The sequence below is a fragment of the Notolepis coatsorum genome (assembly GCF_963971535.1).
Source record: "Notolepis coatsorum genome assembly, chromosome: 18".
Classification (NCBI taxonomy): Eukaryota; Metazoa; Chordata; class Actinopteri; order Aulopiformes; family Paralepididae; genus Notolepis; species Notolepis coatsorum.
Genome location: NC_140182.1, coordinates 3,786,139 through 3,811,873, shown reverse-complemented (window position 1 = coordinate 3,811,873; position 25,735 = coordinate 3,786,139). Strand labels below are relative to the sequence as shown.

The 25,735-nt window shown below is 45.0% G+C and overlaps 1 pseudogene across 1 annotated transcript in view; it reads right to left on the bottom strand.

Moving 5' to 3' along the window:
- LOC311244796 overlaps nt 1-22,836 on the bottom strand; it is a 94,100-nt pseudogene extending 71,264 nt beyond the window's left edge. Inside the window, exons 1-2 of the transcript in view lie at nt 22,741-22,836; nt 1,448-1,599 (exon numbers count right to left, since the gene is read on the bottom strand). The product of the transcript in view is annotated as an uncharacterized misc_RNA (transcript). The remainder of the gene's footprint in view (nt 1-1,447; nt 1,600-22,740) is intronic.
- Between the last annotated feature and the right edge of the window lie 2,899 nt (nt 22,837-25,735).

The window sequence follows — 25,735 nt, the reverse complement described above, 5'->3', positions numbered from 1 at the left end:
CTGGTGTAATTCTTTAATGCTATCCTGGTGTAATTCTTTAATGCTATCCTGGTGTAATTCTTTAATGTTATCCTGGTGTAATTCTTTAATGCTATCCTGGTGTAATTCTTTAATGTTATCCTGGTGTAATTCTTTAATGCTATCCTGGTGTAATTCTTTAATGTTATCCTGGTGTAATTCTTTAATGCTATCCTGGTGTAATTCTTTAATGTTATCCTGGTGTAATTCTTTAATGCTATCCTGGTGTAATTCTTTAATGCTATCCTGGTGTAATTCTTTAATGTCTATCCTGGTGTAATTCTTTAATGCTATCCTGGTGTAATTCTTTAATGCTATCCTGGTGTAATGTTTTAATGCTATCCTGGTGTAATTCTTTAATTAGTTTAGTTGAATCCATTTATTTTACGAGGGACAGTGCTATCAATCAACAGTTATACATTTATAAATGAATACAAAAAAAAAAAAAAATGTAAATATGCCAACATTAGCAGGGTTGCTAGTTTTCAGTTGTAATGCGACACAGTGGCTCAGGAGGTGGAGCAGTCGTCTGGCAATCCGGAGGTTCCCCGGTTCGATTCCCGCTCCTCCCGGGCAGCGTGTCGACGATGTGTCCTTGAGCAAGACACTTAACCCCCTAACTGCTCCCGATGAGCAGGTCGGCACCTTGCACGGTCGCCTCCACTGTGTGAGTGACTGTGTGAGTGACTGTGTGAGTGACTGTGTGTCTGAGTGAGTGTGTGAGTGAGTGTGTGAGTAACTGTGTGAGTGAGTGTGTGAGTGACTGTGTGAGTATTATGTTGTGTTCTGTTGAATTGAAAATTGAAATAAAAACAAAATTGATAAAGAAAAAAATATATATATTATAAATACAAATTATTGTATCGTATTTCTTTCGTGACACATATTTTTGCCGTCGAAAAATAAAATGGTGAAAAAGCAGTTCCATACCGTATCAAAAGATCCCATCGCCGTGTGGTCCCACAACGCCCCCCCCCCCTGAATTATCGAGCGTGTCGTTTTTCACACCTAATCGGGTATTATTGTCGTCGTAGTCAAGTCAAGAGTTTTATTCGTCACGGCATAAAAGCATGCAGTGAATGCACATGATGCGGGAGAGATTTCAGGTTCCAGTGAGTATTCATCGATATATATATCGTAATAAAGACTCCTCTGTTGTGTGTACCGTGGACGGTGTGTAGACGGGCACAAGCAGCCAGCCCCCATCCCCATGCCCTCTGGACCCAACCTCGTATACTGGTCCTCCTCGTGGCCTACATGGTGTGGTGCGAGCGGCCTCTCCTCCCCGCGCTGCACGCTCCCTCCTCCAGCTCTCAGATATTATTATGACCCGGGGGGGTCGCTCGCTTCCCTCCGCTGGCTGAGAGGCTGGTAAAAGAGCTCAGTGCGGTGAAACTATCTGTTGACCCGCGCCGTCTCTCCGGCTGACCCGAGGTGCCCTGCGGTGGGCAGGATGCTGCCGCTGCTGCCGCTGCCGGCGGTGATTTCACAGCCCGCTGGGCGCGCACTCCTTCCTCTGCATGGCTGATCGGCCAACCGACCGGCCCCACTGCTACTGAGTAAAAAACACAGCTTGGGAGGCTGGGCGGGGGGGGGGCGGGGGGGGGGGGGGTCTTTACGGCAGCTATAGTGGAGAGAGAGAGAGAGAAGAGGCAGTATGAACACAGCGGATGAGTGGAGAAAGAGAGAAAGAGGCTGACAGCATGAAAAATGATCGTCTCGCTAGCGAGCAGCCGGCTTAGCCACCTTAGATAAGCGTTCCATTCAGTCCCGTCACCCCCCCCCCCCCACCTTCTCTCTCTCCCCCTCCTCTCTCTCTCTCTCTCTCCCCCTCCTCTCTCTCTCCCCCTCCCTCTCCCCCCCCCCACTCCCCTCTCTCCCCCCACTCTCTCTCTCCCCACTCTCTCTCTCTCTCTCTCCTCTCTCTCCTCTCTCTCTCTCTCTCCTCTCTCTCTCTCTCTCTCCTCTCTCTCCCCTGCTGTCTCTCTCTCTCTCTCCTCTCTCTCGCTCCCCTCCTCTCTCTCCCCCCACCCCTCTCTCTCTCTATCTCTCTCTCCCTCCTCTCTCCCCCCTCTCTCTCTCCCTCCTCTCTCTCTCTCTCTCCCCTCCTCTCTCTTCCCCCCACTCTCTCCCCCCCACTCCTCTCCCCCTCTCTCTCTCCCTCCTCTCTCTCTCCCTCCTCTCTCTTCCCCCCACTCCTCTCCCCCACTCCTCTCCCCCCCTCTCTCTCCCTCCTCTCTCTCTCTCCCTCCTCTCTCTCTCCCTCCTCTCTTCCCCCACTCCTCTCCCCCCACTCCTCTCCCCCCTCTCTCTCTCCCTCTCTCTCTCTCCCCTCCTCTCTTCCCCCCACTCCTCTCCCCCCACTCCTCTCCCCCTCTCTCTCTCCCTCTCTCTCTCTCCCTCCTCTCTCTCTCCCTCCCTCTCTCTTCCCCCCCACTCCTCTCCCCCACTCCTCTCCCCCTCTCTCTCTGCCTCCTCTCTCTCCCTCCTCTCTCTCCCCCCTCTCTCTCTCCCTCCTCTCTCTCCCCCCACTCCTCTCCCCCCACTCCTCTCCCTCCTCTCTCCCTCCCTCTCTCTCTCTCTCTCTCTCTCTGCTCACTCTTCTGTTTCGTTCCGTTCTCTTTGCTCGCCTGCTTGCGTACACCCAGCCACCGCTGCAGAGGACGATGTTCCACTAACTAGTGTGTCTCTCTGTTCTGAGTCAACATAGAGTTGGGATCTTAGAGGTACATTTATAATAAAACACAAGACACTTGATGCCCTAATGATGAGGAGAAGCACTCAATGAAGAAACACACCCCATTGCTAGATGTCTAACATGCCTATCGATTGATTGATTGAAAACTTTATTTAACAGATTGCAGAATGGGTACAATACAGTACGGCTCAATACATACAATTGTTAAGGGGATGCAGACCAGAGAAAGACTTTTGTCTAGTTTACAAACAGATATACAGATATACATCATAACACTTATGACATACACGACAGACAGATATACAGTACTGTTACATCATAACATTTATGATATACACAACATACAGTACTGTTTAGTTACAGACAGATCTTCTAAAAGAGAATATATACATTTGAGGGGGAGGAAACTGTACATTGGGGGGGGGGCCGGGGGTTTGGACGTGTGATGTTCAAGATTCAAGATTCAAGACTTTTATTTGTCACATACCTACTGTACACAAGACATGCAGTGAGATGTAGGTGGCCGTGCCTGCCTGGCTTGTGCAAAATACAAATAAATTAAATAAAAATAGACATGATAAGAGAAAAAGTCACAAGAATAAAATACAATGCTAAAAGTAAAAGGTAATAAGTAGTGCTGTCAAACGATTAAAATATTTAACTCGATTAATCGCATGATTGTCCATAGTTAACTCGCGATTAATCGCAAATTAATCGCATTTTTTTTCTCATTTTTTTTTACCTTAAACAGATCTTTTTCAAGTTCCAAGTTTTAATACTCTTATCAACATGCGAGTCAACAAATGCTTGCTTTGTGCAGCCATTTAACACAAAAGGATGACCCTCATGCATTGCAAATTTGCATCAAATTCAAAACAGAGTGATGCACAAAATAACTTAAAAGAAAATAATAATTTAAAACAATGAATAAAGTGTGCATGAAATAATAGGGGAAAGAAAACGTTAGGAACTTGTTACATTCACCCACACAAGGGCTGATTAATCACACACCCCCCTCTCTCCCTCACACACACACTCTCCCAGCTCTTTTTCTCTTTTGCCCCTTCCTCATCTCTCTCACCCCCCTCTCTCTCTATATCTCACACACACACACACACACACACACACACACACACACACACACACACACACACACACACACACACACACACACACACACACACACACACACACACACACACACACACACACACACACACACACACACACACACACACACACACACACACACACACACACACACACACACACACTTCAGAAACAAACATAGTATCAATGAGAGCATCAATAATACACCTGAGTGAAGTCTAGTAAAAAAAAATGATTTTTTTTTTTTTTTTTTTTAGTTAATCTTGAGTTAAAAAAATTAGTGGCATTAATAGAATCGGGAGTTAACGCGATATTAACGCGATATATTTGACAGCCTTAGTAATAAGTAATAAATTCTAATAATATACAATAATATACAATGGGTTCGGGATATTGCAAGTTGTAATCCTTACATCAGGCATCTTCTTTGTTGGCGGCTTTGAGACGCTTGATACGGGATTCATACATTTCACCTCGGTTTTCTTGCTTGAATGTGAGCGGTGGTCCAAGTGTCACGGGAGTGTCGGGGAGATCGGGCCTGGGCGGTTCGTAACAGAGCGGGCAGAAACAACAGGTGCAGAAAAACAACTATCTTTATTTTTATACACACAGACAATTAGGAAGTGGAGAGGGGCAGAAACGACCAATCACATGCAAGAATAGGGCCTGGTGCCGCAATCAGTCCAATTAGATAGTTCCAGCTGTAGTCCCAAATCAATGCAATCACAAGCAATCACAGTCAATGTCCTTAGGTTCACACGACCTGGGACAAAATGGCAGCTCACGCAGTCACAAAAACAGTAAGACACTGTGTGCGTCTATACTTTCCGTAGCCGCATTTCTGTAGGACGCTCTCTGATTGGCCGACGTCAGTTTCTACACTGGTTAGGCTTAGGCACTCTTTCGAAGTAGGTTAAGGTTAGAGTTTGTCTTAGAGCAGGGCGATAGAAGAACGCCAGGTAGTTTGCAGGCTGTTCGACGCGGAAATGGGCAAAGACACAGCTCGTCACGCGATTGGGCAAACATGTCAGTGGCCAATCAGAGAGCGTCAGTCAGTGGCCAATCAGAGAGCGTCCTGCAGAAATGCGGCTACGGAAAGTATAGACGCACACTGTGTAGGCTCAGTGTTGTAGGACTCCGGTCCGAGTCCTGGACTGATTTTCAGGACTTGTGACTAGACTTGGACTCGAGCACTGACTGCATTCGGACTCGGAAGGTGCAGACGAGGACTCAGACTTGTTAATTGATAATTAAAAAAATTGTGACAGGCCCTAATCATTTGGCATAAGATGGCTGGTGCATTTGTTTGACTATTGTGTCACAAAGTAAATAAACTCCCTTTGAAACGGTGACCGCTGTGTCATTTATGTTTAATGTTGACCTTGTTTTATTTGTACGTCAGCTCTTTGACTGTCAGAGTGGAGTGGACTCAGCCTCCATGACTCGGACTCGATGACTCGGACTCGGGTGATGGGGACTCGACTCGGACTTGAGGTTTAGTGACTCGACTACAACACTGGTGTCGGCAGCTTTATGAATGTCTGCCATTTGGAGTCATCGGACAACAAGGATGGAGCCACTAGGGGGCAGAGTGGCTAACCGTGAGTCACCACTAGGGGGCAGAGTGGCTAACCATGAGTCACCACTAGGGGGCAATAACCGTGAGTCACCGCTAGGGGGCAGAGTGGCTAACCGTGAGTCACCACTAGGGGGCAGAGTGGCTAACCGTGAGTCACCACTAGGGGGCAGAGTGGATAACCGTGAGTCACCACTAGGGGGCAGAGTGGATAACCGTGAGTCACCACTAGGGGGCAGAGTGGCTAACCGTGAGTCACCACTAGGGGCAGAGTGGCTAACCGTGAGTCACCACTAGGGGCAGAGTGATCGCTTTGCCCCGGCTGAGGCCATTGTTTTTCCATGGGAGGAGCCGTGGTTCCATAGGTAGCCAAGTCACTTTCATTCAATGTTGAAATGACCGTCAGTTTTCGGTTCTATCACTATCGCACGCTTCCTCCGACACACGTGTAGCCAGCCCACCGCTTCTTTTCACCTGGCAGCGCGGACTCTCACCGGGGGAGTGTAACGTGTGGAAGGGTCACACTACCTCTCCCAGATCCTTCCCTCGCTGTGCAGGCGCCCCGACCGACCTGTAGGAGTCGCTGTTTACAACGACCAGGACACCACCCCGCCGGCTTCCCTCCCGCTGACTCTGCCAATCGAGCCAGTATGACGGCCGGCCCAAGCCGAAGGCAACGCTGACAGCCGGATTCGATACCAGTGTCTCTTGTCCGCTGCGCCACCCAGCCGCCTAGTACAGTGTTAACCGTTTCACTGCCACGCGACAGCCGGTTAACCCTTTCACTGTGACAATACAGAGGGTTAGCCCTTTACTATCACACAACCGACGGCGATGCTCCATCATTAGCATCATTAGCTAATGATGGAGCATCGCCATCGGTTGTGTGATAGTAAAGGGCTAACCTTCTGTCGTGTGGCAGTGAAAGGGTTAACTGGGTCCCTTGCTGTAGTACAGTGCTCTGTGTCAAATTGCTTCAAAAAAGGATTTCAACTTTGACCTCAGTTTGAACTCGTAAAAAGATGGTGGAGAATGAAACACCTTAACCCTTTCACTGTTTGAAACCTTTATTTCAACTGGTGAGACACTGAGGTCACCCTCCGTTACAGCGACGGCGAGCTCACAGAACAAGACACTGTTAACGGTAGATTCACACATTAAATAAGAATAATCAATAGAAATCAGTTAAGACTGATCACAAGTCGATACGCAGTCGTCAGAGATCATACTTTTAAATGCAGAGAAGACCAGAGAGTGGGTATGAGCCTGTCAGGGTCCTACTAATCACCCCAAAGTACCAGAAAATACCTTAAAGTACCCCAAAATACCATAAAGTATACCCCAAAATACCCCAAAGTATACCCCAAAATACCCCAAAGTATACCCCAAAATACCCCATTGAGGGTATTGCTCTGTGAGTGCATGTGTGAATTGGTGAAGGAGAGGCAATTATAAAGCTCTTTGTGCAGCAGGTAGGAAAGCGCTAAATACAGTATGTGCAGTCCATGAAGGACAGGCAATTATAAAGTTATTACATTTGGAGATTATAATATATAAAAATAAACATTTGTTTTGAAAATATGTGGTACTTTGGGGATGGGAAATGGACTGCACACATACACTGCTTTCCTACCTGCTGCTGCACAAAGAGCTTTATAATGGCCTCTCCTTCACCAATTCACACATGCACTCACAGAGCAATGGCAGCCAGACTCATTGGGAGCAATTTGGGGTTCAGTGTCTTGCCCAAGGACACTTCGGCATGTGAACAGAAGGAGCTGGGATTCAAACCAATGACCAAACCATTGACCATAATGATCATTAGTTGACCTGCTCTACCTCTGAGCCAGTATTTTGTGGTACATTGAGGTATACTTTGGGGAACTTTGAGATTCTTTGGGGTATTTCGTGATACTTTTGGTATTTTAGGGTATACTTTGGGGTACTTTGGGGTATTTTGGGGTACTTTGGGGTATACTTTGGGGTACTTTGGGGTATTTTGGGGTACTTTGGGGTATACTTTGGGGTACTTTGGGGTATTTTGTGGTACAATGAGGTATACTTTGGTGGAACTTTGAGGTTCTTTGGGGTATTTAGTCATACTTTTGGTATTTTAGGGTATACTTTGGGGTACTTTGGGATATTTTCTGGTACTTTGGGGTATTTTCTGGTACATTGGGGTATTTTGGGGTATACTTTGGGGTACTTTGGGGTATTTTAGGGTACTTTGGGGTGATTAGTAGGACCCATCTGTCACCAGTAATAAAAGGGCAGAATGATGGACAGTTCCCAGAGGTGTATGAGTTGAAGCCACACCAGGCCTATAAATCACCAGAGTCATTTCATACGGTAGTTGATAAGAAAACAGCTTCAACAATCCTCTCTCTACTAATCAGGGCAAAGCTGAATCTATTTCTACACAGGAAGCCAGTTCTCTGCCGCAGCCAGGAAGCAAGAATATCCACATGGAACTTAAATGAAAATGTCTCATCGGAGCCACAAGCCAAGATATTTATACTCAGTGACTCTCTCAATGTTAGAACTGTTTACAGTAGATATAATATGTACTTCATTATAATCAACATGTCTGGCTTTGGAGAACAGCATACATTTTGTTTTTACTGGCATTGACAACTAATTTAAGATTGATAAAAGCGTCAAGTTCATAATGGCCAACTGAACAGTGTCAGCGATACAGTGATATCGTCTGCATACAGATGGCCATGACAGTCGTTCAAAGAAGAAACAATATCATTAATATAAATAATGAAAAGGACAGGACCCAACACTGAACCTTGTGGCACGCCTTTAGTTATGGACAATAATTCAGCTTGAGCAGGAAGGAGATAGATAATCCTGAAACCAATCACATGCACCACCATCCAAGCCAGAACTAGATAACCTTTTTAAAAGCTGATGATGATCAACAGCATCAAAGGCTTTTGACAGATCTCTAAAGAGAGCAGCACAATGTTTCCTCTAATCTAAAGCCAAAATTATATCGTATTATATCGTGATTTGAGAGAAAAGACTTGAGTTGATTATCTAAGAAGTCTCAAGAACTTTTGCCAAGCAAGGTGGCCTGGAAATAGGATGATAGTTGTCCATATTATCACCTCCGTTGTGCAGGGAAATCACCCTGACTCCCCGTAGCAATGGAGAGATTAAATATGTATGTTAACGGTTTAGTAATAATTGGGGCAGCCAGTTTGATAAAAAAAAAACACAGTGTTTAGCTCAAATAGAGCACTTAGGATCAATACACTGCAAGGCATCAAGCACATCAATAATACACTGCAAGGCATCAAGTACATCAATAATAATAATAATAATAATAATAATAATAATAATAATAATAATAATAATAATAATAATAATAATAATAATAATAATAATAATAATAATAATAATAATAATAATTACTTGCATTTAGATATCGCTTTTCTAGCCTCTCAACGCGCTTTACAATGTAGGGTGGACATTGCCTCCTTCACCACCACTGGCAGCACAGAGAGGAAACTGGTGTCTATCTTCTTGTCTCTCAGCCTGGTCTAGTGACAGCATTCAGAACAGACACAGGAGACGATGCAACAATAACAGCCACCCCTCCCCCCTTCCAACGTTGTCCACTCTATAAAGGTTGCAGCTAGGGATGCTCGATATTGGCTTTTTTACCGATACCGATATACCGATATTGTCCAACTCTTAATTTCCGATACCGATATCAACCGATATCAACCGATACCGATATATGCAGGGTTCCCCCCCCCCCCCCCCAATATTTTTTTTTATAATTTCAGGTAATTAATATTACATATCTCTTGTTGTGGAATTAACACAACATTATGCATACTTTTGACAATAAATAAAATCAACATTTGTTCTTACTTGCTTGCCTGGGTAAATAAAGGTTATAGAAATGTAAAAAAAATTTAAATAAAAATTATTTGAAAACCGATACCGATATTTTCCGATATCACATTTTAATGCCGATATCGGCCGATAATATCAGACATCCCTAGTTGCAGCCCATTAAAGCTACATCTGAGTCTTTAATACTTTTATTTTAGCCAGGATTCACTATAAAGACCAGGACGTCGGGATCAGTCTGCATAACTTAGGATATAATAATATGATCCAATTTCTGAGACAGGCTTCTAATATTTAAGTGAATTATTCCTAGTCCCTTTTCTATGTCTAAAGGCGAGTGGAGTGAGTGGAGAGAGGGTCGCAGAGAGATGTCGGTCTGTCCACGGCCACGCATGTCTTTTTTCATTTGGCTCAAAACTCAAAAAAAAAAGGTCAAAGGTCGACGTCACAGGGGAGCGGCAGAGTGGCGCACCGCGTAACGCACTGCGGTGCAACGCGGCCGCCACCGGGTGCGTCAATACTTTTTTACCAACTAACCTCCAGTTTCCGCGTTCGCGTTCTGCGATCTGATTGGCCACTGACTGTTTCTGGTCGTGTGACATCTGCGCCCAATCGTGTGACGCCTGTTTCTATCACCGGTTAAGCTTAGGCGACTCTTTCCAAGTTGGTTAAGGTTAGAGTTTATCTTAGAGCAGGGCGATAGAACACCAGCCCTGATTCCAAACTCTAACCTTAACCAACTTGCGAAAGAGTCGCCTATAAGCTTAACCAGTGATAAACTAGGCGTTAGGTAGTTAACCCTAAGCTTAACCAGTGATAGAACTAGGCGTTAGGTCGTTTGCAGGCTGGTCGAGGCGGAAATGGGCAAAGACACAGGCGTCACGCGATTCATTGGGCGCACATGTCACATGACCAGAAACGTCAGTGGCCAATCAGATAGCAGAGCGCGAACGAACGCGGAACTGGAGGTTAGCAGGTAAAAGTATAGACGTGTCCCGGGTTCGCCTCCCAGACCCGACGACCTTTAACCCTTTGCCGAATGTCTCCTCCCCCATATCTTCTCCCATCCTTCCTCTCTGCCGGATCTGTCCAATAAAGCAATAAAATGCCAAAAAGAATTCGATGGCGCAAATCAAGGTAAACATTTGATGGTTTGTTGTTAGTAATAACGGTGATGGGATGGATGGATGGGGCGGGGGGGGAGGACTGCGTACCCGGCAGAGTGTACTGTACGGCAGGACCCAGAGAGAGAGAGATGCTCGTCATGAAAGACGTGAGTGTCTTCCAGCGCGCGGGCGGGCATGCCGGTGTCTGTGTCGGTTACGAAGCGCTCAGAGTTTATTATTATTAACGACGGAGTGGGAATGAACGGGGCCCCCGGAGAAGAAGAGAGGTTCGGCCCCCGGCTCCGTCTGGATGATGGTGATGGGAAGTGATTCTAAGAGTGATTGTAGAGATCAATTGAAACGTTTTTTCTCTCCACGACCGGTGCCGATGTCGACGGCGAGTGTGTGCGCGCTGAGCGACGGAGAGGGCTGTGAGGGTCGGTGAGAGTTCAGTCACGTCCGACACTCTGCTCCTCGCTGGGAGACGCTGTCTATCTCTTTTGATTTATATTATTTAGCACCACGGACGACGCTGCATATCCAGGACAATTCTGACACACTTGTGAGTAAAAACGTATATATAAACGAGAAACCCACCTGATAATGTCAACGACGAGAGAACAACAAGCACCTCTGTTGTGACAGTGGCTCAGGAGGCAGAGCGGTGGTCGTCTGGTGATCCTCCGGAGGTTCCCGGTTCGATTCCCGCTCCTCCTCCCGGTAAGCGTCTCGAAGTGTCCTTGAGCAAAACACGTAAACACCCCTAACTGCTCACGATGAGGAGGTCGGCACCTTGCGTGGTCGCCTGAGTCGTTGAGCATCCTCCTGATGGCCTGGGGGATAGAAGCTCCTTCTGAGTCTCTCTGTGCCGGCCATGAGACTCCGGTAGCGCCTGACTGACCGCAGCGGCGCAAAGAGGCCGTTGTTTGGGTGACCAGCGCCTCGGCCCTGCGGACGCTGGGTGTGATGTCCTGGAGGCTTTTGTGTTGTCTCCTGGTATGGCAACCTGTCGATACAGAACAAAAACAGTCCGACATAGTCAAGATGGCCAGCAAGATAATTGGGACCCAGCGGCTTTCCTTGACCGACATTTATAACAGACAAATTCTGCGGAAGGCTCAGACGATCTTAGACGGCTCTGACCGTCCTCTCTTGGAGGAGTTTGTCCCCCTCCCCCCTCTGGCAGGAGATAAATAGGCTCGCCAGGCTAAAGAGCAACGGATGTAAATGTTCGTACATCCACATGAATGCACTCAACTTCCTTTAAAATAACAGTAATGCGTTTTCATTTTCCTTTTCTTTTTCCTGGTTGGATTCGGTAAGATGTGATGTTTCTTGTTGTGACGGGGTCCTTCTCCTCTCCCCTCCAAACTCACACAAATGATGGCGTAGTCGGAAAAATGATCTTGGTGTTGTTTTATTTCCCAGCCTCCAAGGTGCAGAGGTGACATTTCAAAAACAAGTGACATAAGCAAACTAACAAAATAACAAAGTACTACCTGGTCTATCAGATGCGCTCCACAATAACGTCATATTGATAGACGACACTTACTGCGCGGCACTTCCCTAGTTACTCATCTTTAGCAACCGTTGTCTGGTGAAGCCCCGACACAGAGACAAACAGACTAACAGACACATACGGCGCTTCCCTCAGTCACCTACAGTGTAACTGATGCAGGGCAAGAACCCAGAACCTTGGGCACGCAGCCCTCATGACACCTGGACTCCTCCCCCTCCACAGGTGCCACACATCATTAAATTAACATTACTAAAACAGGTGCCACACATCATTAAATTAACATTACTAAAACAGGTGCCACACATAATTAAATTAACATTACTAAAACAGGTGCCACACATAATTAAATTAACATTACTAAAACAGGTGCCACACATAATTAAATTAACATTACTAAAACAGGTGCTACACATCAAATGATTTGCCGTTTACACACATTATATAGAAACAACCTCCAACACCAATAAATAAATACATATACACAACCCAATAAATAAATATATGTACACAACACAACACAACACAATAAATAAATATATGTACACAACACAACACAACCCAATAAATAAATATATGTACACAACACAACACAACACAACACAATAAATAAATATATGTATGAATGGATATATGAATGTATATGATGACTGATGAGTGAATGTTGTGTGTATGTGTGCGTGCGTGCTGCCCCGACATCAGTGACAGACCCACTCTGTCACACTTGTGTTGTGTTATTTGTTGTTGTTGTTGTTGTTGTTGTTGTTGTTGTTGTTGTTGTTCTTGTTCTTGTCTCTACCACTGCTGTAAAGCAAATTTCCCCTTGAGGGACAATAAAGTCTGAACTGTATGTAAGCTAGACAGACATTTCCCCTGCTCATTACTGTGCACCAGGCACGTGCACACATAGAGCCCAAGGGGTGCTTGAGCACCTGCCCTTTTGAGCCTCATAAAGAAAGTGCCCTTTTTGAAAAAATAAAATAAAATAAAGAATCGTTACGCATATAGACTGCCCTTCCAACTGAAAATGTCAGGATAGAATCAAAATATTAGGTAAAGAGAGAGAGATGCCCCATATTCCATTGCAGTTTGCACGGCCTCCTCAGCGTGCCTCTCCGCGGACCTATATGTTTTATGCATAGCGTGGGTGGTGATGATGATGATGATGATGATGATGATGATAGAAACCGCTGTGGCGCATACAGTTGAATGCTGGTATTATACTCACTGAGGGACACGAAGAAGTCAAGTCCGATGGGATTTGGGAATCTCAAATACAAATCGAGATTGGAATAAAAAATGCATTTATATTAAACAATACAGAATATACAGCACTTCTTGGGGTCTGTAGGGTAAGCACTTATTCCCTCCCCCCTGAACATTTATGGAGATGTATGAGCCTTTTTAGTCAGTGATAAAAGTGTCTTTCAAGGATAAGTGAGCTCCTGCACTGATTATTATTATTGGGGGCGACAGTGGCTCAGGAGGTAGAGCAGTCGTCTGGCAATCCGGAGGTTCCCGGTTCGATTCCCGCTCCTCCTGGGCAGCGTGTCGTTGTGTCCTTGAGCAAGACACTTAACCCCTAATTGCTCCCGATGAGCAGGTTGGCACCTTGCATGGTTGCCTCCGCCGTCGGTGTGTGAATGGGTAATATGTAAGTAACTAATTGTAAAGCGCTTTGGATAAAAGCGCTATATAAAAAAGCAGCCATTTACCATTATTATAGTTCAATATTCAATATTTTATCACCAAAACCCCCCAAAAAGCATAAAAAGGGGGCCCCCCTGCCCGAAAAGGGCCCTTAAAAATCGGGCTTCTGCGCTACGCGCGCTCGGTTAAAACACACACAGGTAGGCGGTTAGGTGGCCGAGCGGAGATTGCGTTCGTCACCAGCCCCGGAGCTGAGCTGGATTTGCCTGTTCGAATCCAGCTCACAGCTCCGGGGTTGTCACCAGCTTGGCTGGCCGTCTGCACTGATACAATTGGCAGTATTAGAGGGTGGGAGAAGCTGGCGGGGTGGGTCCGGGTCGTTGTAAACAGCGACTCCTACAGTTCGGTCGGGGCGCCTGCTAAGCGCGGATTGGACGTGAGGGGGATAGTGTGGTCCTCCCACACGCTACGCCCTCTCAATGAGAATCCGCGCTGCCAGGTGAAAAGAAGCGGTGATTGGCTGGACGTGTGTCGGAGGAAGCACGTGGTAGCCTCCACTCTCCCAGATGATCTGACTGTGGGGGGTAAGTGCGCAGCGACCAGGAAGGGACTGGGAATTGGCATACGACTAACATTGGGATGGGAGAAAATCGGAGGAAAATGGAGGGGGAAAAAGACCAAAAAAAAAAAAAAAAAAAACACACACAGGTATAGTGCCCTTTTCAGCCTTTGAGCACCTGCCCCTCTAAAGTCCTGTGCACGTCCCTGAGTGGGTGTGTATCTGTTAGTGGCTTGATGTGATGGAAATTAGTCAGAAGGATTATGACAAACATCTGTATCTCCAGTATGCACCCTCCCAAGTGATGATGTTTGGAGGGCGTGGAGGAGATGTATTATAGGACACGAGTGTCAGCTTCCTCATGGTTGCATTGATCCATTGGTGGACTGTTTCCAACATGGTGGACTTGATCACCTGCAGTGATCTAGACATCCTTGTCATCTGGGAACTGTCCATCTGTTAACAACTTATTTGACAGGAATGAGAACATGTCTTGTTACACCTGGCGCAACTAACTCCTCGTCAACAGAAATATCTCTACTTGACGTGTATTGTGTCTAGCACAATAAAAGCTTTCCCATAGAGCTCTGCATGATGTTTGAAGTGCTGCATTCTCAGCTTATTTGCTGTCTTCTTCTGTGTTTTCTTCTCATGGAAAAACAGTAAGCTTGATCGGTGCTGTCAGAAGTCTGTCATTTGATTCAAGCACTCTTCCTGAAATTGTTGTACTGCTCTTGTCCCGTAGACTCGAGTTGATGGACAGATAGGGCAGCAGACGCAGACGCACACACCTTATTGTCTAATGCAGTGGTTCTCAAACTGTGGTACGCGTACCACTAGTGGTACTTGGTGGTACTGCTGGTGGTACTTGAAAACATTTACAAAAAAGCATTTTTTTTTTTTTTTTTTTTACTATTTTTTTTTTAATAATTTTTTAAACATAACATCAAATTAGACACACAGGCATTAACAGTAAACATCCAGTAAACACTTTTTTTGCAGTCAGGCCACTGAACTTAGAAGCAGGCCAGGCCAGTGTTTCTGGTTGCGGCAGCGCGATAGTTAGATAACCTAAGTGGGGAACAACCAGGAGATCACTGTGACAGAGAGTAATGCAGTCTAAACAGTCATACATTTTTAATTCAACTTCAGCCCTGATCATAACCATTTATTTTTAGATTTTTTGTAATGTCAGATAAAAAAATCTGACATTACAAAAAATCCATCAAAATCTGTGTTGCTGCTAATCATTGACACATGCCTAGCCTGTAACAATCCCCCCCAGAAAAATTTACTTTGCATTTGATATATTGAAAATATTTTACTTTGTGTTTTTTTTAACAATAATTTGTGATGCCATCACACAAACTGGCATTTAAAGGGTAAACATTAAAAGATGTATTGAATATGTGTTTTATTTTATTTTTTACAATAATTTGTGATGCCCATCACAAACACTGGCATTTAAAGGGTAAAAATTCAAAAATTCCTGCACCAGAATGCAGGAAATTAAGTTTTTGTAACAAAATAATTGTGTGCGTGTGTGTGTGTGTGTGTGTGAGTGAGTGAGAGAGAGAATGATGGACAATCGCTTGCTGTGTGTGAGAGAGAGAGAGAGACAGACAGACAGACAGACAGACAGACAGACAGACAGACAGACAGACAGACAGACAGACAGACAGACAGACAGACAGACAGACAGACAGACAGACAGACAGACAGACAGACAGACAGACAGACAGAGATAGAGAGAGAATTAAGTACATTTGCTGAAATACAGTTGTTCTTAATTTTCTCACTTGCTATGAGAATGTTAGTTATTATGTTCTCAATGCCCCTTGCATTGTATGAGTTGTGTGGAAGTGTTTGCTAGTTCTAGTGCTATCCCTTTGTACATTGTGGCTGTGTCTGACAAAAGTTAACAATACATAATGGTATTAGGAATACATTTGCCTCCTGCGTTAACTGCGCATAGCTGAATATACTGTATTTTAACGCCGGTCATATGGTGGTACTTGGAGAGCCAGCTACGTTCTCAGGTGGTACTTGGTGTAAAAAGTTTGAGAACCACTGGTCTAATGTAACCAGGTCTTTACTGCCCTCCTCAAAGGGATTCCCATTGCTCAGCAACACCTCCATCAGGTCTTTGGCATGGCGTTGACATTGGTGCTGAGATGCAGATCCTTTCTTGTGATGATGACGTTCTTCACAATCATCGTTTGTTCTTCACAGTCAACTGTTGTTTACAGTTCTCATATCTAACTCTAGTTCTCCACATATTTATTGTCTCATTGTGTGAAATATCATATAAGATATGCTCCAATCATGTTTATTTTATTTTTATTCAATTACTCATTCATGAAAACCTATAGGTACCGTACCATCACCATTCTAGGTTCAATAGAATAAAAGTTATGAAGCATAATTCGAAATAAATACAGAAATTGCAGCCATCTTTGATTTTTGCCATACCAGAATATTCAAAACATCAATATTTGAACTCCAGTTGATTCCTCACACAGTATTAACTTAAAATAGCAATACAAAATTATATTACACAGCAATTGTGTGAACATTAAGACGTTTTTAAAGAATTCATGATTTCGATTGTGGCCATTTTGGATACATTTTTATTAAATTCAACTGGTTTCTTGACACTCAAGCCCAAATTGTTCTATAGATCCTTATCTTCAAATTAGAAGTGAAAACTAAACTTTCGCATACATTTTAAATGACTGAGTGTCCAGGCACCCCACTATCAGAAAAGTGTGTGGTTTTCTGTTCAGCAGGAGATATGCATCTCTGGCAGCTTATGGTCAGCAGTGTTGGGCAAGTTACTTTAAAAAAGTAACTAGTTACAGTTACTAGTTACTTCTTCCAAAAAGTAACTAAATTACTTACTCAGTTACAAATTATAAAAGTAACTAGTTACTTCAGAAAGTAACTATTGCGTTACTTTCAACATTTTTTTTTACATAAACAACATACACAAATCTAAACTATTTTAATGTTGCTGTGGGACAAAGTGAGACTAGCCTCCAATCAAATGCCATGTATGTAGATATTATAATTACTATGTTTATATAGTGGATCATACAAATACAAACAGAATAGATGTTTTGGAACTTTTGATATGTATTGCCCCTCAACAGGCCACAACTGGGCAACATTAAATTATGCTTGTTAAGCAAAAATAAATAACAAATATATACTGATTGATTGAACATTTTAATTAACAGATTGCAGAATGGGTACAATACAGTACGGCTCAATACACACAATTGTTAAGGGGATGCAGACCTGAGAAAGAGTTTCGTCTTGTTTACATCAGGGTCCCCCATTTTCAATTCATGACATTTATGACGAAAATCTTTCTCTGGTCTGCATCCCCTTAACAATTGTATGTATTGAGCTGTACTGTACTGTACCCATTCTGCAATCCGTTAATAAACTTTTCAATCAATCAATCAATGACATACACAACATACAGATATAAGAATCTAATCGAATCATCTAAACTAATCTAATCATGACATTTAAGACATGCATGACATACAGTGATATATATATTCTCGAAGTCAACTTCCTGCCTGTTGTTGCTAGGCAACTGCAGCGTGGGGGGTAACTGCCCCGCCTCGTACATTGTGTACGGTTCATTTAGTGCAGAAACGGATCGTTAAAGCGTCAAATTAAAGACTATCAAGCGAAATTTTCTTCAGTCCTTCACAATGCCAAAGAGCTGCTGTGTTACGCGTTGTACTAATGACAAAAACAGAAATCCAAATCGCAAGTTTTATACCATTACGGAGGAAAAAGTGGCTGGTGGCTAACGTTCGGCTAACTCGCTCTGTGTTGTGGTCGTGGTAGCTACATGCTAAGCTAACGTTAATTACATAATATCGAACCGATAGGAGCTTATCTTATCTAATCTTACGTGGATGTTTGATCGGGTAGTGGCACACGTGGTACCACCACGTAAGATTAGATAAGATAAGCTCCTATCGGTTCGATATTATGTAATTAACGTTAGCTTAGCATGTAGCTACCCACGACCACAACACAGAGCGAGTTAGCCGAACGTTAGCCACCAGCCACTTTTTCCTCCATGATGCATCAGCTGGTATTATATAAAACTTGCAATTTGGATTTCTGTGTTCGTTATTAGTACAAAACGTAACACAGCAGCTTCAATTTGGGTATTCGAGAGATGGCCATGTCTGCAGGTGTTTTGTATGGACATTATGTCAAGTCAATCAGGGGGAGATCTTTGACTCATATCTCGCCTTAGAATCACCAGAAAGGCTTTCGAAATAGTGAAATGCCATGTTGGCCTCAATATTTTCAAAACAAATCGTATGAAAATGTTATGAAATGAACAAGAATGTGATAAAACATGTAATAAAAACGGACCTCAACGCATGCATTTGATGGTAGAAATCCGTATGGTCCCCCTATACCAAGATGGCGGCGGTCTCGTGACATCAGAGTGTCTTCGAGAATCTCTGAGCACCTGAAGCCTGCACTATTAAACCAGGAAGTGCAGCACTGTTGATAAGGCTGTCGGCACTGCAGTAGAGCCACTCAGTGCCCTGCCCTGCAAAGAGTGAACACAAAACGCTCATGGACCCGCGGTCTCATGTTGACTGAGTCGCTTGTGTTGTTCGTTGGATTCGTTTTGGATTATTTGGGCTCAAAACGTACACTACACTGACCGCGGTCTCATGCTGACTGATCAGTGATCGCTTGTCTTGTCGCGCTGTGTGTCAGACTCTGGATGCTTTAGACACCCGCCCACCTCCACCTCTGATTGGCTTACCATGACATTTTATTCAACCTCAGCCAATCGTCAGCATGTATGCTTGGCTCGCGCACTGCCCACTAAACAAGGAAGAACATATTATTGCCTCTCGGCGCAGAGATCTGTCTGATGAAAGAAACAGGTTAATTCATAGTAACGCGCCGGATTTTTTTGCAGTAACGCTAACGGCGTTATTAAGATTGGAAGAGTAATCTGTTAGATTACTCGTTACTGAAAAAACTAATGCCGTTAGTAACGCCATTACTTATAGCGCCGTTATTCCCATCACTGATGGTCAGTGGCATTGTTCGTCAAATAGTGTTGAACTTGAGTGTTACACCCTGAGTGCATAGTAAAATAGACATATTAGCATGGTAGGTAGTAGTATACGGATAGTAACATAGTACATAGTAGTAAGGTACTAGTAAAAGACAGTTATTGATTATTATATTGTAGAAATCGTCGGAATAGAGAAACACACAATTTCTATCAGTTGACAACACAAAGCCGTGTGTCATTTATTTCGCAGATGCACAAGTGACAGCTGTCAGAACTATGCCGTGCTAGCTTCTGACAGCTCGTAGTAATCAAACATTTATCAATGAAACCCCACACAGGGCGTCTCCTCTCAGCCCAACCCCAAAACCAACCTCCTTAAAGTGACAGTGCCCCATCAACACATCAAAACAATACCATGGGGAATTATGTCTCTATAGAACCCACTACAATATAAATATTATATTTATTAAGGTTATTTATTGATTTGCATTTCAGATATTGATTGAAGAGGTGTGTTTCTATATGGGTGACATGTCCCCATACACAGGGCATATGAGGGCATTCGCATGCAGTCACCAGGTCTCCACCCAATCCAATGCCTATATGGGAGATTTCCGACGACCTGTTAAGACGGCACTCTCTTACGTTAAGACAGCACTCTCTTACGCCACCATCGCCAAAACACCAAAAGAGCATCAAATCACTGACCTCTAGGACCATCATTCAGGTCATAGTACCAGTTAGATTAGATTACATTGAAATGTATTGTCATCATACAGCATAAGTACATTACAATGAAAATAAGTGGGGCATCCAACCCGAGTGCAAATGTAACAGTAAAGTGCAATAGTAATAGTAATAGTGATTACGCTGGGTATAAGATATATACATTTGTTCTACTGAGTATAATGCTAATCACATGTATGTACAGAGTTGTAATATATTTAAATGTTTAAAAAATGTTCTTATGTACCCTAGTTGCAATTGCATGCACATATTTGTGTTTTATTACACGTATATGTACATACATACCAATTATTCGCCTGTTTTATTCTCCACCCATCCATAGCAACACTATTATCACCGACATCCAAGAAGGGGGATCCCCCTTTGAACGGCCCTTCTAAGGTTTCTCTCCTCCACATTGCCTGTGGTGCTTTTTTCCTATTGCTAGGTTTTTCCTTACCTTCACTGGGGTATGTCTGGGAGTGTTGCATTTATTACTTTACATTTATTTTGGATTTCATGGTGGGTTTTTTGTTCTTGATTTATTGGGATGTTTCTTCTTGAATAGTTTAAAGAAGACTTGTCCGGCCCATGGGGACATTAACTTGTGATTTCGGGCTTTACAAATCAATTTGATTTGATTTAATATGCATTTATATGTCCAGTGATACAGGTATAAAGACACTATGGTCAGGCACTCTACTACTGGCCCCTGAGCAGCTAACACTGGAGCGGTTAAAGCTGAGGTGCCTTGCTCAAGGGCACAGCGAGCAGGCACGTGCACACATAGAGCCCAACGGGTGCACAAGCACCTGCCCTTTTGTACCTCATAAAAAAGTGCCCTTTTTATGCCAATTATTTTGACCATATTTTCTTTTTTACCTCCATATAGAGAGAGTGATCTGCAATCTGCTTGGGTTGGGGGTGCAATTCCTAACAGGGTCAACCATATGGATAAAAGTTCCCATATTATGTGCATTACACAAACTAAAAACAGATATTACATTACATTACACAAACTAAAAACAGATATTACATTACATTACACAAACTAAAAACAGATATTACATTACACAAACTAAAAACAGATATTACATTACATTACACAAACTAAAAACAGATATTACATTACATTACACAAACTAAAAACAGATAATAATAATAATAATAATAATAATACATCTATTTTATATAGCGCTTTTCCAGGTGCTCAAAGACGCTTTACATGGGCAGGAGAGACAAACTATGGCAAAACAAAAAACAGAACAAAAATAATACATGACAAAATAAAATAAAATAACACAGACAGAATTAGAGGTCAAAAGCAAGATTGAAAAGGTGAGTTTTGAGGGCTGATTTAAAAGATGTCAGGGTGTTTGCATCACGGATATGGCTGGGGAGGGCATTCCAGAGGGAGGGGGCAGCAGCAGCAAAGGCCCTGTCGCCCCAGGTCCGGAGCCTGGTCGTGGGAGGTGTTAGGAGGTTGGCATCTGCAGACCTAAGGCGACGGGTGGGCGTGTGACGGTGGAGGAGGTCGGACAGGTAGGGAGGGGCAAGGTTGTTGAGGGCTTTAAATGTGATGAGTAGTATTTTAAAGTGTATCCTGTATTTGATTGGAAGCCAGTGGAGGTCGTGGAGGACAGGGGTGATGTGATCAGAGCGACGGGTGGAGGTGAGCATGCGGGCAGCAGAGTTTTGGACATATTGGAGTTTATTGAGGATAGTGTTTGGTGAGCCGTAGAGGATGCTGTTGCAGTAATCTAGTCTTGATGATATGAATGCATGAACCAGTGTTTCAGCAGCGGAGAGTGATAGGGAGGGGCGGAGACGAGCAATGTTCCGGAGGTGGTAGAAGGCCGATTTGGTTATGTGGTTCACATGGCGGAGGAAAGAAAGGGTGGGGTCCAGGATGATGCCAAGGTTACGGACGTGAGTGGAGGGGGTGACAATGGTACCATCAATATTTAGGGTGAAATCCTGGGTGTGGCTGGTGAGGGATTTTGGACCGATAATGATGATTTCTGATTTATTGCAGTTTAGTTTAAGAAAGTTAAAGATATTACATTACATTACACAAACTAAAAACCGATATTGTCTGAATTACTAGAAGAAAGAAATGCACCACCTTTGGCTGATAGTAATTTATTAATTTCTTAGGATTTCTTTTGGTCTAATAAATGTTTAAGGTTCTTAGATGGATCCCCTGCTGCCTCCTCCTCCTCCTCCTACTCTTCCTCATCCTCCTCCTCTTCCTCCTCTTCCTCCTCTTCCTCCTCCGCCTCCTCCTCCTCCTTTTCCTCCTCTTCCTCCTCCTCCTACTCTTCCTCCTCCTCCTCCTCCTCCTCCTACTCTTCCACATCTTCCTCCTCCTCCTCTTCCTCCTCCTCCTCCTACTCTTCCACATCTTCCTCCTCCTCCTCCTCTTCCTCCTCCTCCTCTTCCAACTCTTCCTATTCCTCCTCCTCCTCCTCTTCCTCCTCTTCCTCCTCCTAATCCTCCTCCTACTCTTCCTCCTCCTCCTCCTCCTACTCTTCCACATCTTCCTCCTCCTCCTCTTCATCCTCCTCCTCTTCCTCCTCCTCCTCCTCCTCCTACTCTTCCACATCTTCCTCCTCCTCCTCTTCCTCCTCCTCCTCCTCTTTCTCCTCTTCCTCCACCTCCTCCTGCTCCTCCTGCTCCTACTCTTCCTCATCTTCCTCCTGCTCCTCCTCCTCCTCCTGCTCCTCCTCTTCCTTAGGCAGGTCATGCATTATGCAGCAGCTTAGGTCTTCGCGCGGGATCTTCATGTCCTCGGCTACAGTCCACTTGTCGCTGCTCTGGTCGTAGCGCTCCACCTTGTTGGTGATGGTGCTGGAGCCATTGCGGCCTCCGACCACGAAGAGCAGGTCGTCCAGCACCGCAATGCCAAAGTAGCTGCGGGGGGTGATCATGTCGGGCAGGGCCCGCCAGGAGCCAGTCAAGGGGATGTAGGCCTCCGCGCTACGCAGGTAGTCTCTACCGTCCCACCCTCCCACCTGAGGACAGGACACATGAGAGGAATGTTTTAGTGTGTGGCTCAGGCAGGCAGACACTGTATTAATCCACGTAGGGAAATGAGGGCATCACAGCAGCATTGCAAGTCAAATGATACAAATCTATAGGGCGGCTAGGTGGTGTAGTGGGCAAGGCACTCGCCACCAGTGTGGAGACGCTAGGATTCGCGTGTTCGAATCCAGCTCTCCACATTGTTTTCAGTTTAGCTGGTCGTCCGCAGTAATACACATTGGCCGTATTACGGGGAGGGAAAACTGAAGGGTGGGGATCGAACGTTGTGAACAAGCGACTCCTACAAGTCGGTTGGTGCGCCTGCGCAGTAGAATCAGGAAGTGTCGGGGCAGCGTGAGCCTCCCACGCGTTACTCCTCGACACTGAGAGATCGAGCTGCGCAGGTGAAAAGATGCGACTGCTGTTACCTCAAGTACCGGAGGGGACTTGTGCTATGTATGACTTAGTCCACATTGCAGCCGGCTTGTGGGAGGCAAGAAACAGCGTTCGTGACAGGGGAGGGTTGAATTGGATGATACGAAAATTGGGATGGGAGAAAAATATAGAAAAATGGGAGAAAAAGTGGACCAAAAAAAATGATACATATCTATAGAAATATCTAGTATAAAGCATTTGTCTCCGTGTGCACCTACCGCATAGACTTGTCCTCCGTACGCAGCGACTCCCAGGCCGCCACGCCTGCTGCTCATGGGGGCAATCAGAGTCCACTGGTCGGTGTCTGGGCTGTAGCACTCAGCTGTGAGCAGACACCACCCCCTGTTGTTGCCACCACAGATGTAAACCTGTAATAAGGAAGAATATTCTAATTTAGTTTATATATTCCATTTGATTTCATTCTACTTTAATTGTCTGTTAATGTTGATGCACCAAAGGACCAGACACATGTTTTGTATGTGCAAGCTTACTTGGCAATAAAGACATTTATGATTTCTGATCTAACGTTCCTTGTGTTCATCTAGCACCCTGTGTCCCTCAGTTCCACCCACCTTGCCCTGGAGGGCTGCTGCCCCGGCGTGAATCCTGTGCTCCAGCATGGGTGAGATCACTGTCCACTGGTCGGTTTCAGGCTCGTAGCGCTCGGCAGTGTTCGATACCCTGTGTCCGTCAGACCCTCCCATGGCGTAGATACAGCCGTCCAACGCGACCACGCTGACGTAACAGCGGCGTGAGTGCATGGGAGCCGCCTGCAGCCAGCTGCGAGTGACGGGGTTGAACCTGCTCACACTGCTGAAACGCTGTAAGCCGTCAAGGCCGCAGACGCAGTAGACCAGACCGTGGAGATAAGCGGTGCCGTGGCACATCCGGGGACTCTCCGCCTCAACGCTCACGTCCATCCATCCACCGGCTCGGATATCGTAAGCCTCCATGGTCAGGATGCCGCCACCCAAGCCTCCGATGGCCAATAGGACCTCCTGGGGCAGGCGTGGGCGGGTCAGGGGGTTTGGGAGTCTGTCGGAGCCAGGGGGGTTCAGGACGCTGAGGATGAGGGGCCTGCAGTCGTGGCTGTCCCTCACCACAGGGTTGTTCTGGACGTTGCTCCTGAAGTAGTCAGGCCTCATCAAGCCCATGCGAACCTGGGAAGAGACAAGCAGACAGCGGGTACAACTTAGACATCGGTTGTAGACGGTTTCTGTTGCTAGGGAACAGTTTGGACCCAAATGTTTGAGAACCACTGTACTAGGGAACCTAGTGTTGTTTTAATGTAATGCACAGTAATACAATTAGTTACCTTGGGCAGCAGCAAAGGGATGTGTGTTTTACGCTCCTCACGGGAGTGGTCGATCCAACGGAGGACGGCCTCGAACACTGTCTCCTCGCTCTTCACGTTCAGGTCATCCCTCTCGATGATGTCCACCAGTTGCTGCGGGGACAGCTCCACAAACTCCTGTGAGACGTGCAACATCTCCTCAAAGTGGCACACGATGAAGAGATGGGCCTTGCGCATCAGGTCAGGGCAGCAGTAGATGTCCGCGAACCTCCAGATGCCGACACAGTTTTCCAGAGACAGCTGGCCTTCTAGGAAGTCAGAGCACGCTCCTACTATGCCAGTGACGCGAAGCTGGTCTGCAGCCACCAGAAGCTCTTTCACGTTCTCTGCTGTCACCAGCACAAAGCGTGTGTAGGAGTACTCTATGATGAGCTGCATCATACCCGGGGACACCCCAGGGATAGTGTAGACTGCTTTCTCTGAGTCGCTCCAGCGAGTGAAGAGGGCTCTGTGGGACGCAGAGTATAGAGATATCTGATGAATAAACAGTAAGCAACATTCTGTCCTGTGTAGTAATTAGGGCTGACCCCTATTAGTCGAATAGTCGACTAATCGTCGAAAGGAGCCGTAGTCGACTGCCAACTTCTTAGAAGCGTGGCTAACGCTAATGGCACGCATACCAGAGGCCAACTGCCTAAGAAAACAGGCACAGAGGCACTGAAAGAGGATTTCACCCATCTAATGAACACACTAGACTAGACAAATATCAAGATGTATCCATCAGTGGACCAATTGCATGCTTTTGCAGAGGACAAGAAGCCTTCAGTCGACTCCTTCAGACATTAAGCACCCCCCACAGCCCAAATGGAATGATAAAAAACTATAGTCGACTAACGGCAAATTTTGACCAACCATAGTCGACTATCCAAATCCTTAGTCGGGGACAGCCCTAGTAGTAATATATTTTCACTGTAGAAGTATAGGGTCTTAGCACAGTAGAAGTATAGTATATTTTTACAGTAGAAGTACAGTATAGTATCTGTTTACAGTAGAAGTACAGTATAGTATCTGTTTAC